Source organism: Dunckerocampus dactyliophorus, chromosome 5 (assembly GCF_027744805.1).
Source record: "Dunckerocampus dactyliophorus isolate RoL2022-P2 chromosome 5, RoL_Ddac_1.1, whole genome shotgun sequence".
Taxonomy (NCBI): domain Eukaryota; kingdom Metazoa; phylum Chordata; class Actinopteri; order Syngnathiformes; family Syngnathidae; genus Dunckerocampus; species Dunckerocampus dactyliophorus.
In genome coordinates, this window is record NC_072823.1 from 29,312,348 (window position 1) to 29,330,234 (window position 17,887).

At 41.0% G+C, this 17,887-nt stretch overlaps 1 protein-coding gene across 4 annotated transcripts in view; it reads left to right on the forward strand.

Annotated features, from left to right (window-relative positions):
- LOC129181065 (A disintegrin and metalloproteinase with thrombospondin motifs 20-like) overlaps positions 1-17,887 on the forward strand; it is a 226,672-nt gene that overhangs the window by 15,361 nt on the left and 193,424 nt on the right. The window contains exon 1 of one of the 4 annotated variants that reach the window (XM_054775729.1): positions 11,395-11,506. The exons of the other annotated variants lie outside the window; for them this stretch is intronic. The gene's annotated coding sequence lies outside the window, so the exon portion shown is untranslated. Of the gene's footprint in view, positions 1-11,394; positions 11,507-17,887 lie in introns of those variants that run through there. 4 annotated transcript variants of the gene reach the window in all.

Here is a 17,887-nt window from a genome sequence, read left to right on the forward strand (position 1 = left end):
GAGAAGCTACCAATCCTTGCCTCTGCAGTTTTTTTTTTACAAATGAATTCATACATTTTGGATTTCTTATGTTGGAAAACCAACACGTGGTCCAGTTTCTGTTTCACAAAGGCACAGTACATGTTGGAATTCATCTTTCTGTCAATGAACCACAGCTCCCCGGTGCCGGCAACACTCATGCACCATGCTTGACTGTAGCCCAAACACAATATCTTGCTACTCACTTGTTTTGCCAGCTATTTAAAAAATAATGCTTTCTTCAATGAATCTTCGGGTCCCCCAGTGCTGGTGGCACTCGTGCAGCCCCAGACAGTGACGCTCCCACCACCATTATGTTTGACTGGATGTAGGCAAGACAGTTATAGCTACTCACTTGTGTTGCAAGATATTTAGATGACAATGGCTGTGTGTTGATACTACATCTATACTGTTATACAAGCTGTACACTGACTACTCTAAAATATCTATAGATTTATCCCTTGACAACATACTATATAGTGAAATAATGTGATGCTAAAATGAAACTTTTAGGCGATACCGCACAAACCAGAAGCCTCCAGTTGAATGTGTCTCTCAGCGTTGACTTATGGCTAGCAAGATAAACTGCATGTTTCCACAAGTCGTCGTTGATATTTTACATTGAAGTCAGCATAATTCATATTAATTCTTATAAGCCCACCCAAATGTAACCTACATGCAAGCAACACCTGTACTGCAGGTCTTCATGTAAAAGTAGCAGTTGGACAATGCGCAAAGGAGGATTAAAGTCTTCAAGAGTCAAGTATCCAAGATGTGACTCTTCTGTCTTATCAGATGTGTGTGTGTGTGTGTGTGTGGGGGGGGGGTCCTATCTGATCTCCAGATGGGGCGATTAGGGCAAGCTCTTTGAAGGCCACACCGAGCCAAGATGAGCAGGCTCCTCCTGTCTTTGTATGCGAAGGAGCACGGTGCACGTCGCCACTGGCAGGCCAGCTTGTAAACAACGGCTTTACTGTGCCTCGTGTCCCTCGGCTTGTGCTTACTTCTCTCTGCTTGTCCTACTTCCCTTCAGAATCCCTTTGACACTTTGTAAGTGCTAACACAACATATTGGCATTATAACACAGAGTCCTGGGATAAACACGGATCATTTTTGCGTGCGGCACTGTCCGCAGTAATGTTAACACGACATTACAGTAGAGGTGGCTGCTGCTCACTCCTGTTCAAAGCATGCACGCTCCTCTCTAACAAGACACATTGTATCCTAAAGGAGACCGACGGCTGCAGGAAAACAGCACGATGTGGAGACTATGGAGTAGCGTTGTAGTCAAGACCAAATAAGCTGGACCCATAACTCCTATGTAACTCCAGAAACACTGGTTTTGAGACCAACACTGATCTCCACCAACAGGTCACCAGCAGTGGTTTACCTATATGGTACTAGAATTACTTCCTTGCAGTATCCAGTTTCACAAATAGCAAGCCAAAGGGGCTTTACGGACCTTGAAAAACATGTCCATTTGACCAGTTGTGGACCTGGTCAAGATAGGCTTTTTAGAGATCTGTAATGCGATTTTGTCTCACTATTTGGTGAAACATAACCGTGATTGAGTTGCTATTTTTTTGCTATTCTGCCCTATGTAGTCGTCATCATTTCTTTACATCTGTTGTGCATGATTCAAACCTTCCAACACCTTCCAAAAGATACAGTCTTTACCACAGCTTTAGTCCATCAAACACCAGCAGTGGTTTACCCATATGGTATTAAATATGTCTTTCCCCATTTTGCCAATGCAGTAATCCCTCGTTTATCACGTTTAATTGGTTCCGGACTCGGCCGTGATAAGTGAATTAGGATTTCTTATTTATAAATTGAATATTTTCATAGTTGGAGCACAGGAAACCCGTTTACCACCTTCTAAATAAGCTTTTTAACATTATTAGAGGCCTCTAGACATGAAATAACACCCCTATAGTCATCTTTACACTCCTGTTACCCAATATAATACACATCATAACAGAAAATAAGACTCACACATGTTAGCATTGGGAGAGTTCCTTGCTGTTTCTTTTTACTAGAGATGCATAATAACCTATAGATTTAACCGTAATTTGTTTACACCTGGATTTGACCATCTGTACCTTTTTGATTTGTCCTAATCAAATATCATAGTATAGAGCGGAGGGAGCCACCTGCTTTGGCCCAGCAAAGTGCACTATATTCGGACAAATGCTCAGAGCCGCCAGTATGCCGCTGCGGAGGTCAGGAGAACCAGAGAGTAGAGAGGGAGGAGCCAGCAAGGTGCACTGTATTCTGGCACACGCTCTGAGCAGCCAGTGTGATGCCAAGGAGGTCTCTGGCAAACCTTTTGCACTTTTTAAAAGCTGGCGTTTCAGGGGGCTGATAAGATTTTTTGTGTGCTCGATGTCCCCCCGAGTCCAGTGCCAATAATAAACTTGCCTAGCTGTAGCTCCCGTCCTTTATTTACACCGAACTTCCACATCAGCTAGCATCCTGAAACCCTCGGTTACATTGGCATGAGATAGATGTCATTTATATTTTGACTTCCCTGATTCTGATTGGTTAGAGGTACAGTAGTCCAACATAGCGCATTAAAAACAAGGTACTCTGTTATTTCTACACCATGAATGTGTTAACATTAATCATGTTGGTCGTGCATGATATTGTGTTGCAAATGTTGCACTGGGCCGAACTTTTTAGCCGCTTCTTCTTCTTGGCTGGTGCTCGCCGGCCGGCTTCTTCTTTGTTGGTGTTCACGGCTATTTCTTCGGGTTGGGGAAGTGGGCATCGAAACTAGGAATCTAAATAAAAACTTTTAAGATCCCAGGGGAAACGGAATGTTAGTCTCGGTTCACATCGATACTCAAAACTCGATGCCCAACCCTAATTATTGGTTATCGGAGCTATTAATGTTATCAGATTTATCGGTATGACGTCATAATTCCCTCATACCGGCCCGATAATTATCATTCACCCCTACTTTTTAATTCCTGTTGTGTTCAGTAATTCCTGCGGTGGCGATTGTCTCATCGATGTAGCATTACTGACACCTAGTGACCAGTGTAGAATACGACATATCATCACATTTTTGCGTCTTCTGAATGCCTTATTTTTGTATTTTACTTCAATTAGCAAATTTTATGCTTGAAAATGCTTTATTTAGGCCATTCATCCATCCATTTTCTATGGCGCTCATCCCAATTAGGGTCGTGGGGGTACGCTGGAGCCTATCCCAGCTGACTTCGGGCGAGAGGTGGGGTACACCCTGGACTGGTCACTGGTCTGGTCTTTTAGGCCAAAAATATGTCAATTTTGCTTATTTTTTTTTACTAATAATAGGCCATATTCAACCATGAAACAGCGATATGTTAATTGATATATTTTTGAAAAAACGTGATAGATTGAAGCTGCGAAATTTGAACCACAAAGTGGCGAGGAATACGTGTAGTGAGCCAAAGGAGCATAAAAAGGTGATCTGACACACAATCCTCCTTTCAAAAGTCCGTAATGCACCTTTGGCTTCGTATTTGCAACACCATGACAGTGATAGAGATGCTATTCCTGCGCTATGCTATGCTATCCTACCATTGCTTTACATGTTCTGCCTAGGGATGTTGGCCAATATTAGCATAAAAATGAGATATCAGCTCATATCCGTGTCAGTTTTTATGACGTCGCTACACACAGCGGTCTGGAATTTTTTCACCTTCAGATTGTAAATATGCAATGATTGTAAAGCACTGCGAGGGAGGAGCGAGGCATCTTCCTTTAACACTTTTCATCTAATATCACACCTCTCACTCAGAGTCACACCCAGCTAGCATACCTGCAGCAAAATAATAAGTGACGAGAGACGTGCTGAGTGAGACCAGTTTGTATTTTGCACTTTGTTCTTATACATATACAGTTTGTGCCGCATACAATTTGAAAGCTGCACATTTCTATTGATTCCTATTTGTGAATTTATTAAAACTAACCTGTCTCACTTGTTATTTTAGTTGACTATTTCTCATGGCCTTTTAATCACTATTTTGTTGAGACAAAATGTTTAAAATAAAAAGAAATATGGCACGTTTTCTGTCACCTGCATTGCATATTGCAATGTTTGTGTTTATTTTTGAAATGCATCCTGTTATGCAGCCATTCCATTCGCCATCAGTAGTTAAGAAATCCAATATCGAGCATTTGTGGCTCTGCCTCCTTCAAATATTCTAAAAGACGCCATCTTAATCACAGATCTAGTCCTTCATTGTAATTCAGCTGTGCACATCTCCATCTTCAGTATCGCCCTGTTTTCATTGTAAGCACAGAAACAAAAGTTTCAGATTTATCTCGTCTCATAAATGATGCGCCAAAGCAGTGATGGTGGTGGGGCGGATTCCTTTCCCAGTATCTCCTTTTTTTGAGCGGCTATAAAAGCACTCATTGTCGTGGGTCAGGCTCTTAACATTTTATGTTTCTGTGAAGAGGACCCTCATCTCTTAAATTAAAACTAGTAGCTGCCGTGTGAAAGCTGAATGCTTTGGTGGCGTTTGGACTTTGAAGTGTTTTTAAGAAGAGTTTGGAGTAGGCCAGCGATGTGAAATATGGATAACAATGCCTTCCTGCAGGGTCGGGGGTGGGCGTCTTTCCCCGCTGCATTCACTGTGATGATTTCTTCCATACATCTTTCTTTTTAATGTCCCCTGCAGGAAAACATGCTTTTGAATCAGACAAAGATGAAATATGCTGCTTTTTATCCATGCAAACAACGTATTTATCAGCATGTGGGGAAAGATAAGCTCGTTTTACTCAGATATGACGGCTCACGGCGCTCTGGAACAACAACGGGGACTTCTGTATCTGCAAGTTTCCACAGTTTGTACAGTCGCTGTGCATCTTTGCAAAAACGTGTTGAAAGCAGAGGAAGTTTCCGTGAAGATTTCCGACACGTGCAAACAGTTCTTGCATGTGCGCTAACCACCTGTGAGTGATAAGGGGTTTGAAAGTGTTAACCTGGCTTGTTATTTCAGCAGTCAGGACACGGCTCTTTACTTATCTGCTGATGCTTTTCTGCACTGTTGATTGCTGGGACGTTTCCAATGCTGATCTGCTTGTGCACAACCACAGTCAGGGAACTTTGCAACTTAGTTTTTTGAGTCAGGAACAAAACCTTACAGTTCCAGAATGACTTTTTAGGCAATACGTTGGAAGCTTTGTGTTTCCAAATTGTCGGCAAATTAAAGAAATTATAGTCAAACCTCCATTTACGTACATACCAGTTTTCATATGATCCAGTTGTTGTCCAAATTTTTTTCTACAATTTTGCCTCGGTTTTTGTTCACTATGTCAGTTTTTGTGCAATATTGCACATAAAAAGACTAGTCCAATTGCCCTGTACTTTATCGTTCCGTGAAATCCAGTACCCAAACAAAGCACCCCTCAGGTTGCTGGCTCACTGCAATTTCATTGATTGTGACCGCTAAATAACTCACCTAACCTCCGAACCTGAAGGTTGCTGGTTCACTCCTCCGTCCTCCTGTGACCATGTGGAAGTATCATTGGGCAAGATACTGAACTGCTGCGAAATGTGGTAACCGTGCTTTGACTACCTAGAAGGTAGTCATCCGTGAGCATCCATTCTTCATTTACATTATTATTATTATTAGAATTATATATGATGAATTTTTTCACATTGTTTTATGCATGGAAAATTATAATTATTCTCTATAAAATGTATTTTTCTTCATACTTTTGTGTGTCTGGACCAGATTGATTAGATTTACATTCATTCCTATGGGATGAATTGCCTCTGATTTTGTACATTTTGGTTTTCGTACGACCTTTTGGAATGAATTAATGACAAAAACAGAGGTTCCACTTTGACTGTGCTTCTCAATAGGGGGTTCCGGTGAACTGTCAGGGGAGGCGTGAGAGGCAGGGAGTTCTTTCAGTGTTACCGCAGACCTGCCAACATGTACAAATTTATCGTACTCAGCATGCAATTTGACTCTTGAATATGCATGTATACTTCACTGCTCTCCATTTTGTTACATTTTCCTGGTTTCAGTTTTGAGTTCAGTCTGTACAGTACAGATAAATAAACAGATATTATCAGTTTCTCAATAGTATTTCAAATTGGGGAGGCGTGAAAACATTTCTAACCCTGGTGGGGGCTTGACGGAAAATAACGCAGAGCCACTGCACTATAACACTATAAGTAGAAGCAGCTTTAAAGTAGCATTTTATGGAAGTAAATAAAATAAACAGTGAAATTTAACAGCAAAACGTTCATTGCTGATGTTATCAACAAATGACAAACGCGTCAGGCAAACTTGATTGAATTTGCAGATTGTGTGTCATTTTTAGACATTTGTAATTGTCGCACACATGGCCGCACGGTGGTCTAGTGTTTAGCATGTTGGCCAACACAGTAAGAGTTTGCATGTTGTCCCCGTGCGTGGGTTTTCTCCGGGTACTCCGGTTTCCTCCCACATTCCAAAAACATGCATGTTAGGTTAATTGGTGACTCTAAATTGTCCATAGGTATGAATGTGAGTGTGAATGGTTGTTTGTCTATATGTGCCCTGCCATTGGCTGGCCACCAGTCCAGGGTGTACCCCGCCTGTCGCCCGAAGTTAGCTGGGATAGGCTCCAGCATGCCCCCGCGACCCTTAAGAGGAGAAGCAGTATAGAAAACGGATGGATGGATGTTAAAAAGAAGTTAACCACTGGAAAAACAACAAAACACGCTAGCTTTCATTCATAGTAGGGCTGGGCGATATGGCCTAAAATGCGTATCGCGATATATATTGCAGCCTCTTGCGATAACGATATACAGTAGTCAATCGTTTATGGCGGTTAATTGGTTCCAGACGTGACTGTGAGAAGTGAATTTCCCCATTGTAGGAGTCCTGATTTGTAAATTGAATATTTTTGTAGCTAGAGCATAGAACACCAGTTTGTGACTTTGGAAATACGTTTTTTAACATTATTAGAACCCTCTAAACATGAAATAACACCTTTATACTTCCATTACCCAATATAGTAGACATAATAAGAGAAAAGACATTTAGGACATAAATAAGACTCCTGTTGCTATTAATGGGCTCCCTAGGAGAGCTGTGTGGCGGGCGGGCAGGAAGTGATGTCAGGGGTTCAAAGTTGGAATTTACATTGTGCCTGTTGTCATTCAATCCTGCAAAAAGGCTTTGTGTGTCTCATGCAACATTACAGTACCATTACTGACACCTACTGTAGTGACCAGTGTAGAATACTACTTATCATTTTACAAAGCCTTTGAATGTCTTCTGAATGCCTTGTACATGTATTTTATTTTATTTAGCCATTTTTTATGCTTGAAAGTGCTTCATTTAGGCAGAAATATGTCAAATTTGCTTTAGTATACATATTTTTTGCCAAATAATAGGCCGTATTCAACCACAAAATAGTGATGATTTATTAAAATCAGCCCAGATGAGTGTATTTTCATCATGGTGTGTTTTACCGCTTTAATGTAAGCAAGGGTTTTGCAATGCCTGCTGAAGACGTGCAAGTTCTGAGTGAAAAAACACAATAGGCAGGTTTATTTTCCTCTTAACCATCAATGGACATTCTCCACACACACGGAACACACTTCCGGCCTTCAAAATAAGAGAGCTGTTTGCCACATCTGGTCTAAATGTGTAAACAAAAAAAGGATGCCATAAAAAATATCTGACATTAATAATGCAATTGAAATTGCATCGGTGACTACACTTTCCTTAACCACAAGCACGGGCATGACAGTTTGTTGAAGATTTTGTAGCAATGTGTGTGTAGACGCTGACATCCCATTAGAAAAATTACCCAGGCTACATCCGTTTTTGAATTACTGGGCAAAATTAGATAATGATGTATTGAATCAATAAATGTACACTTTTTTGCATTTAGTTTCTGGACATTTTAATCAGTAACCCAAAAAGCACGCACTATATGCCGGAAAATCAGTGTCAAATATAAAAAAACGAAATTCTACAAAATTAGAACTTTTTTTTTTAGCACTTGCGGCCTGCCATAGCTCGTGCTTGTGACGACCTTCAGTTGTGTTTGTTGACAAGTTAGTCCAGGGTTTCCCCTAGGATTTATTTGAAGCTGTGGGGGTGGGCTGCATGGGAGTGCGAACTGCCGCCACTGCGCCGTGCCGCTGCGCCGTGCCGCTGCGCCGTGCCGCTGCTGCGTCTGCATTTAAAAAAAAATTACAAATAATAATGAATAATAAACAATTTTTAGCACTTATCTTTCAACTTATTTGTTTAACTTTTTTCAACAACTAGCAGAACATGAACGGAGAACATTGCAAAACTGTTAATTTAATGGCAAAGTTGCTGACAGCACTGCCAACATTTAAATTGCACTTTATTGACAAAGCTCCACTTGGTGTGCTCATTAAATACAGGTGTCATGGTTGAATAGAACACCTATAAAAATACTAAGAGGTGAAGCAAATATTCTTTGGTGAACTACTCAACATCAGCTGGCGAGCTACTGCTAGCATACATGCTACCTGTTGGAGACCCCTGTGATAGCTTCACTGTCTAAAGCTGTACACACTACGTGTTTCTGTTGCACAACTTTGACACACAACTAGTGTTTAGAAGTATTATAATGATAACGAGAGAGCAAGATTGTTACTTTACAAAAGTAAGTTGTGATGATGATGGATCGTAATGGAACGTAATAGCCACTTGTAGCTCCGAGCTAGCTAGATGGTGCCAGCCAGGCATGTAAACAAAAATGCCAGAAAGTGGAGCGATCACACACCCTGGCACAGATAGGCTAAGTTGTCGGCAAATGACTACACATTTTTACGGGCTATTGTTCATTCTCCCGATAATAAGAAACAAAGTGACAGTCATCAAGACGTGTCGCTGGTCACGTGCGCAAATGGCAACCCGGCAGACAGGCGATTCCGCTGCATGCTCATCAAAATAAAGCGCAGTGAAACATTTTTATAATATTTTACATTGTTTTCAAATTAATTGTGGTCAATATGTGCGCAAAAAGTAAGCCATGTATGTATCTATATAGCATATATATCCGTTCATACAATATATTACTTAAAACTGTTTTCAAGGTTTAAAAAAAAAACAATTTTTGAGGTATGGTGGCTTATATTTTGTAGTGGCGCACCACCACGATCAGTTACATGCGGAAACCCTGTAGTCAGTTGGTTGAAACTTGATTCTGGGCTGCATACTTGGTGCGGCCCAGCCTCACCCGGACTCTACGTCCAGCGGCCTCCAGTTATGTGAGTTTGAGACCCCTGTGCCAGAGGGTGTACTGTTATACAGCGGTTTCTTACATGCAATATTGTTCCATAACCGAGACGATGGACAAGAACAGAGGCAAAATTTGAGCAAAAACTGAACTTGACGAAAAACGAAAAAAATTGAAAACCGAGGTTTATCTGTATTTTGGTCCAATTCCAACTAGTACAACCTCATCGGCGTTCCTCTGTATCTTCCTTTTGAGCTTGCATGTGAATCCCGGCATCACAGGCTAGAGAGAGCCACAAGGATGAGGGTGTAACACATGGGGGTAGATTCTTGCTCTCCTTAAAATCCATTTGATCGGAGACAACCGTCCGAGAGACAGAAGCGGAGCCTCTCTTTGTGTTTGTCTGCCTCTCTGGCTACCATACGCTGACTGAATTAGGAACAGTACATTGAATAAGGACAGTTTGACAGCAAACATTAGCAGCTGAATACCCAAACACCAACGTCCCAGTGTTTCCGGCGGGGGTCTTCAAACCGGGAGTGACCAACTGTGTTTGATGCGACGATACTCGTCCCACAGGACATCTGCGGCCCCCCGACCATCATCATAATCAGTGTATAGGATTGTGCCCTCGGTGCCCACTGTGTGTACATGCTAGTTCAAATGGCAGCATCAGGTTTTTGGTCAGTGGGTTTGTTTGCATAGAAAAAGGCCCCTTCCTCGCCTGGGCTTGGTTTGAAGCAGCCGCCTTGAATGGCTGCCCGCTCTCCCCTTGCGCTTTCATGTATGTGAATGGAGCCACTTGTTGTTGGTAACCTCGCTTCCCTCTTTGTTTGTCACTCACAGGACGGGTTGACATGACCTTGAGTTTCCTTTTTTTGTTTTTTGTCCCTACCCGACGTAGTCACTGCTTGTTTACCATGCATTAAACCCTTTCAGAGGACAGGGAAAGTGTCTCCTCAGGATGTGATGGACAGACGATGAACACGCTGACATACCCTCCCTTTAGCCTCTGGCCTCAGGTGTGCAACATCTAAAATGTCAGCTAAGCTCTCGTTCTACCCCCTGGAGAGACAGAAACTCTTTTATACCAGCAAGCACTTGTTGTTATTGGGCAAAATGTTTGTTTTGGGGGACTTTAGTTTGCATACTTACATGTGTTTAGCTTGTCTGTCTGTGACAGGCTTTAGCATCCTTCTGGAGTTCGTCATCTGGAAAGCAAATTTGCAATCAGAAGTACCAATGTTCTCTTCAGGTTTCCAAAGGACAGCCCTTTTTGTACCTGTACCTGACAAGAAACATTGTCATTGGCATGGAAATATGCCATTAACTTGTTTATTTGCTGAGGTTCTGTGTCGGGATGTCCCATCAGCCTTTATTGGCATAAAAATGAGATTGGATCATATCGGTTTTCATGATGGAATTATACCCATGTTTCGCCTGTGGATTGTAAATATTCAATTGCAACAAGTGTAAAGCGCTGTTTATGAGAGGGGGCAGTCAGGCGTCTGTGTTCAATAATATCATCACAACTCAGGAAGAATCACCCTGAGTCACAAATAGTTGTATAATTCGTTTTTTGACGATAATGGCTTCGTTTTTGACTCGTTTTGGTTTTCCTACTGAAAACCGAGGTCTGTTTTGTCTTCTCAGAGCACAAGCGCTTTAGATTTAGAAGGAAATCATTCAGGGTATGTTGAGACTGGGCATGGGCCCGTATCAGATTGTGACCGTATGATGATCTTGGGCAAAAATATCACGGTTTCACGATATTGTAATTACAGCTTTAAATGTGTTATTTTCAAATAACTTTATTGAAAAGGGAAGAAAATCTAGTTCAAACAATCATTATTAAACCTTGTAATGTAACACAATGAAAGTGTAACATATGTATTTCAAATAAATAATCATAAAAATATTTCTAAATAAATAATAAATAAATAAAATTCACTTCTCAATGCAATCTACTAAGCCTAAACCTGCAACTCAAGTCACAGTATAAAAAAAAAGCAAAATGCAATCAAGTGATTCAAGAAAGTCACAAAAGTGTAATAAAAAAGCTGATAATGTTATGATATGTTATGTTATTATTTCATAGTGGCAGGTCGCACTTTTCCACAAACGTCCGCTTCCAGGTCATGTGATTGTTGTTGGCAACTGAGACGTTAAGTGGTTATTGCTTGTTGGGTGGAGAATAAACACGTTATGCCACTTATCCTCCACTCCTGTTGACTTCTCAATCACATCTCCACATTTGGCGACCCTCCACGTAAGTAACATGTCCACTTACAACAGCGTGGCCGTACCGGCGCCGCTCATTGCTAACGAGGCAGTTAAAGACTTTTGGCAACACATCGAAGCCCAGTTCCGACTGCGAGGAATAACACAGGATGTAGGGCTGGGCGATATATCGATATTTAAAAAATATAAATTTCTTTTAAGCACGATATCAAAGCCAAACATATCGTTCATATCAATATAGACTGGATTTGCGCTGTTCTCTTGCATCATGACACGGGGGTCTGTCTCGCTCTGCGGTGTGTGTCAGTGCTCCTTAGCGAGGCTGCTGGCCCGCCCCTCTCCGTGCACCGTGCTAGATCTGGCGACATTCCAAACCCTCTTTGCGATGTACTTTTGAAAAGCGACTAGCGACAAGTGTAGCTACTTTTTGTGGCGTTGTTGGAGAGTTTCTGGTATTTGGGAACGTAAAAGTAAAGCTCCCGCTGCACACTGCAGTGGAGATCCACACAGCCTCAGTGCGCGATGTCACCTGGGTGGATCGCGTCCTGTTTTTCACAGCGGGATCTCAGACGAAAATGTTTCTTAATCTTCATTAAATGACGCCTAACTCGGACTCCTGTGTCAGAACTACCTGTGTCAGAACGTGTGATGGAAGAAGGATGTGTGATAAATAAACAAGTAGTCCTAACTACAAGATAAAAGGTGGAGACTGAGGCAAGTCTGGATGTAATCATTACGCTGTCTAGACTTTGACTGTGCTAGCTAAGATAAAATAATAACAGAACTTTATTTTGATGAAGGGATGGCCAAGTTTAAAAGGACACATTAAGAATCAAGTTTATTTGTAATCCTGAACGTAATTAAGATGTTTTTATTCAGTTTTTTTTGTCTCTGCTACAACTTCTGCTATCTAAAAACAATAATACTGTTCAAAGTAAAGCATTTTTCAATTGCTACTGGCATTTAAAAGTGGACCTTTATTTCATATATTGTTTTGTGCTTTTGGTATTAGCTGGAGATTTGAGCATAGCTAAAGCTTTGTTACAAAGAAAATTGATATTTGTATTTGATAAATGTAATATCTGATCATATATTTTACTTTTTGTTCTGTTATATATTGTACTATTTATTTCACAAAGAGAATGGACTATTTTAAGATTTTTTTTTTTATTTTAATGAAACAACTTCACACAACCTCAGACTTTGACTTTGTCTAAACTTACTTTGTGGAAAAAGTATCGGGATATATATATGTTGATATTCAACATAAATAAATCGGGATATGAGTTTTGGTCCATATCGGCAAGCCCTAACAGGATGTGACTAAGTATTTGGTGGCTGTAATGTAGTGGCTGTGCTGGACCCCACTTTCTCTCATATCGTAGAAACAGTATGACACACAATTGTAGTGATTTTGAAAAAGTGTCTTTTTCATACTGTGACATACCTTGAAACCGGTATGTTCAGATGTTTTTGCTCAAATGTGACCTGTATCTGGATTTTTCATGTCAGTGTGAATGGTACAATTCTGATTTCCTCAAATGTGACTCAGGCCTTGTTCGTATGTAGATATAAAGTCTAAACAGTCAGGTCACAAATATCCGACGTATATGTCACAGAAAGGCATGTGCGAGACTTTGATAAAGGGCCTCACCGATATACAGTCGGTAAAAGTTCTTCTTGTTAGTCGAAAATTAGTTTTGAAACGTGTCAGCGAAGCGGCTCTTGCCACCCACACGCTCCGCAGAACAGACGTCGCAGCAAGCTCTACACAAACTGCCATAGCCAAAATTCTTGCCCTCTTTCTTCTTAGTTCATTCAATACCAAAGAGGTAGTTGTACGTTTGTATAAACCCGAACGCCCGATTCCAACAACGTATTTATATGTTTTTTCTATTTTTTTTTCTGCGAGATGCTAAAGGAGGTGCTGATGCAACTCCTCACCAAAGGATTAGGCTTGAGAGCAATTTCAATGCCATAAAAACGGCCACTAGGTGGCAGAAGTGCATCATAAGGGGAAGGAGAAACACACATGACAGGAAGAGGAAGACCTTGCATAAAGGCAGCTTTTACATTGTATACCACACGAAAAAAATGGAAGCATTGTAGATCGATTTTAACGCATGCACACACATAGTGGAGTTCCACCTCACATAGTACAGTTCCTAATGTGAAAATTGTAAAGAGTTATATTTGTAAATAAATTATTTTCATGTTTTTTAAAAAAAGACTTTTTTGTGTTGTTTATATTGTGGCATAGGTGTTTAGACATTTGAGCTGTCATGAAAGCAAACAACTTTTGTAGTCAGCAACTATTATTTTCCTGAAACTTACCAATGTTCTACTGCTGATTACTAGAACGGAAAAAGGTAGAAACAAACGTTTTTTCTGATGAATGACAGGAGTGTAATCTTTCTATGCTAGGTTCCATGTTTATATAGCGATAGAACACAATATTCTTTGTACCTTCAAAGATTAGTCAAAATCGTCTAAAATGTACTGAAAGGTTGTCTTTTGAAAAATGGCTGAGATTGAATGAGTTAATCTCCTATGTGGAATCATTTGGTTAAAAAAAATATTGACTCCCGTTGCACAAAATCCTTGAAATTGCCACGAACACGTTAAGGAGAGCACACACCGCAGCAATCTTCACTTCCATAAACACACAGAAATGCGTGTGACCTTGTGCTTTTGTGCATGCACTGCCTCTTGGGACACTCTTGAAAAAGAGATTTTTAATCTCAATGAGGTTCTCCTGGTTAAATAAAGGATAAATAAAATAAAAAATGCACGTCACTTCCAGGACGCTTTTTGCTTTCACTCTAATGAGTCGCATTTTTTTGGTAATGTGAACAACCGCTTTCAATAAAGAAATACAAATTGGGCATCATACCCTGCAGTGTGAACGTAGCCCTAGTTGAGACAACGACAACTTGACTAAGTGTTTCCGACAACATTGTCAAAAATGATGGCTGTTCACACTGATCTGCGAAAATGACTAAGGCTGTAAAATGTCATCCGCCATTCCTGTTGTCATTGTGCAGTACTTGTGCATACCTAGACTGAGCACTTAACAAGCGTGTGTTTTCAGTCTTCAAAGTGCTGTTGTTGCATAAACAAGCAAACAATGCAGTGTAAACGGACCCTCAGTGAAGAGAAAGAGTCGTAGTAGAATAGATCTTTACATCACTATCAGTCTTTGATGATAAGTGAACATTAAATCCATTAAAATGTGATTGAAGATTCACAACTACATTGCAGCCTAACACAATGCCATTTTGCCGATACTTGACGTGTTTGGTTTCTCCAACTGGGCACATCCTCTTTTGATCCATTGAGCCCATGCAGAGCTGATTTGCGGGTAATAGATATACCAGACAGATCCGAACATGGCTTTGGCAGCTCGAGTCTACAGTCTATAATAGCTGCCATGTGTCAGCCCTGCTCAACCCAGGGTTCTATTTTCTGCCACTGTCTACTGTCTGGGCATTCTTTAACAGATGGAGGAATGGTTTTGGTGGTGTCTTGAGTGACAGTGACTGACTGGCATGATTGGTAGTCAAAGGTGAAAAGGGGTGACGGGTGAGCAAAAGTTCCCAGACTGGTGCTGATAGCTGGTCAGTAAGACATCATTGCACACTGGTTGGTTGTCATTGGAGAGGCTCTGTTTGAAGTGTCCATCCATCCATCAATTTTCTACCGCTTTTCCTGCTGAAGGTCATGGGTGGCCTATCCCGGCTGACTTTGGGGAAACGGGCGAACACCTTGGACTGGTCACCATCAATCACTGACATACTGAAAAGACAAACCATTTTATTTAACATGCATGTTTTTGGACAGTGGAAGGAAAATACCTGGATTCGAACCCAGAACCTGCAATGGTCAGTCTACCAAAAGGGTTATTGGTAAAAGCCTTTAGTGTGCATAGAAAATATTGGGAACCATGATGGTCAAAAAATATAAATCTTGGTTTTGACATACATATTTTGCCGCATTTAGAGCACAACTCCATCATGAGCCTCTAACCCTTCTTTCACTAGGGGTGTAACGGTAAATCATAAACATGGTTCAACGCGTACCTTGGTTCTAGGGTCATGTTTTGGTTCAGTTTTGGCTACGACCCCTGAGTTTGTCCTAAATAGCCAAGTTGTTTTTTGTGGACATCCTGTCATCACAGACACCTCCACCAAATTTGGAAACGATCCGTGAAACTGGCAGCAAGTGATCATTTTTCAAAAATGTATAGGGGGCACCAATGAGTGATTTGTGGTGGTTCCTGTTTGTGACCTCTAAAATATTGTTTTTGCATCGCTAATGCTCGGTGCTTGGGCCATACTAATGAAAATAAATATGTGTAGACGTCCCTCCTTTTATAGCAGTTAATTGGTCTCAGGCCCGACCGAGATAAATGTATTTCCGCAATATACAGTAGGATTCAATGTTAATAAAAGCAATATTTTTGTAGCTCGAGCATAGAAAAACTGTTTATGACTCCCTAAATGCAGTTTTTAACATTATTAGAGCCCTGTAGCCCTGTATTATTCATTGTTTACATCACATTGTACAACTTTTATGCTGCAGGGACTTGAGATGCTAGCTAGCTAACAAGCTAGTAAGCTAACAACCTAGCAAGCTAACCAGTTAGCCTCAAATTTATTTCTCCTAAACTCAAGAAGCCAAAAAACTTAACACTTGCAAACGGGATGGGAGGATAACTTTTTTCACTCTGTGATGTGGGACATGCCATCGCTGACTTCATGACTTCATGCAGTGTTAAGGTAAGGTAATGTAATGTAAGGTAATGTCTCAATGTTTTGTGTCATTACTGCCGCGCAGTGATGAGAATACTACATATCACTTGTATTTCAATATGTTTTGACTAATAATAGACCATAGTCTATTATGGTCTATTATGGGGGCATGAGGGCATGCAGTGTGCTAGCATGAATTAACTTGAGACGAATGTGCACATTAGCACTCAATAAGTCATCAAAACTTACCTTTATGCATTCCCACATAGTATCAGCATTTGACACCAAATATGAGGTGAAAGAAAAATGCTAAAAATACAGCAGCAGTAGAGAGAAAGTTAGCACACGCACAATGGACATGAATCAAGTGAGACAAATGTAACAGAGAGAATCCGGACACTTTTCAAAATAAAACATCATGGAAATTATTTTTTCTTTCTGTGCGGCCCGGTACCAAATGACCCACGGCCCGGGGGTTGAGCATCACTGGTCTACATCACATATAGTCTTCTGAAGAAAAAAAAAACACAATATAGTGAGGGAGTAACGATTGAACGAGGGACGAATGTATAGTTTATGAAAGTTCCTTGGCTGAAATCTAGCGTTAATAGTTCCAGTTTGTAGGAACAATGTTGGGACACTGCTCCCATCTTATCCACTTGTCTTTGTCCTTTTGTGTATTGTGTATTTTAAGTGTTCCCAAACAGGAGACTTTACCCACGTAAAAGTGTACTGTAGGGCATTGTATTTGTGTACAGCTTATTGTACTTCCTGTCCCTTGCTTAATGTGTTCAGTGTGAGAACTCAGTTCGTCTCTTTACCGTATTAAAAATCACATTAGGAATACTGTACTGTTACACCCCTACTTCTTACCCATGCACTCAGCTGAAATGAGTTTCTTAAATCTCAACGTCAAATGAGTCCCAAATTGCAAATGACACCAGAAAGAAAGACATTACTCTGGGACTCTGGCCAACTTTTGGTGTCGACATCCATCAAGAAGTATTGGGTCTGATCCGAGGAGGTCTCTGGCTCCAAACGCATTCCTCAAAAGACCACCAAGCTCAGCAGACAGAATATTAAAACTAGTACTACTGTAAGGGCACACAAAGCCCTTCGCCCTCGGGGGGGGGGGGGGGACAAAGGTCCCCTTTTTAACAGACTTTTTCAGCAGCAACAATTGGCAGTCTCACCACGACAATTGCACGTAATTGTCTTCTGTCTGCAGGAGTCACAGTGTTTTCTTCCTCATGTAACCCGAAGATCTATAAGCGCTACAGTAGTACCTATGCTTAGGGTAAGGTACACTGTCCACTTAATTGGCACCCTGGGACCGCAGCGCTTCAACTCTCAGCGGGCCATTGTAAAAGAATGTTAATTAGTTCAACAATGAAATGTGTGTTTCCTCGTTGTCGGGCTCTCGGCATTGATACTTTGACTCATAACCGAGGGAAAGTCAAAGAGCAAGGCTTTGATCCGGATGGGAAACCACAGTGAGATCATTTAGGGAAGACAGCTAGGATGTTACGACTGACCTGCACCCCGCGGAAAGCACATAATCCATTTAATCATTTTGTTTATTGGCTTCTTGAGCTTGTTTTGGGGCACGAATGAAGTTTTTGCAAGTGGAGCAGAAGAGCGGGGTCAGTTGGAGCTAC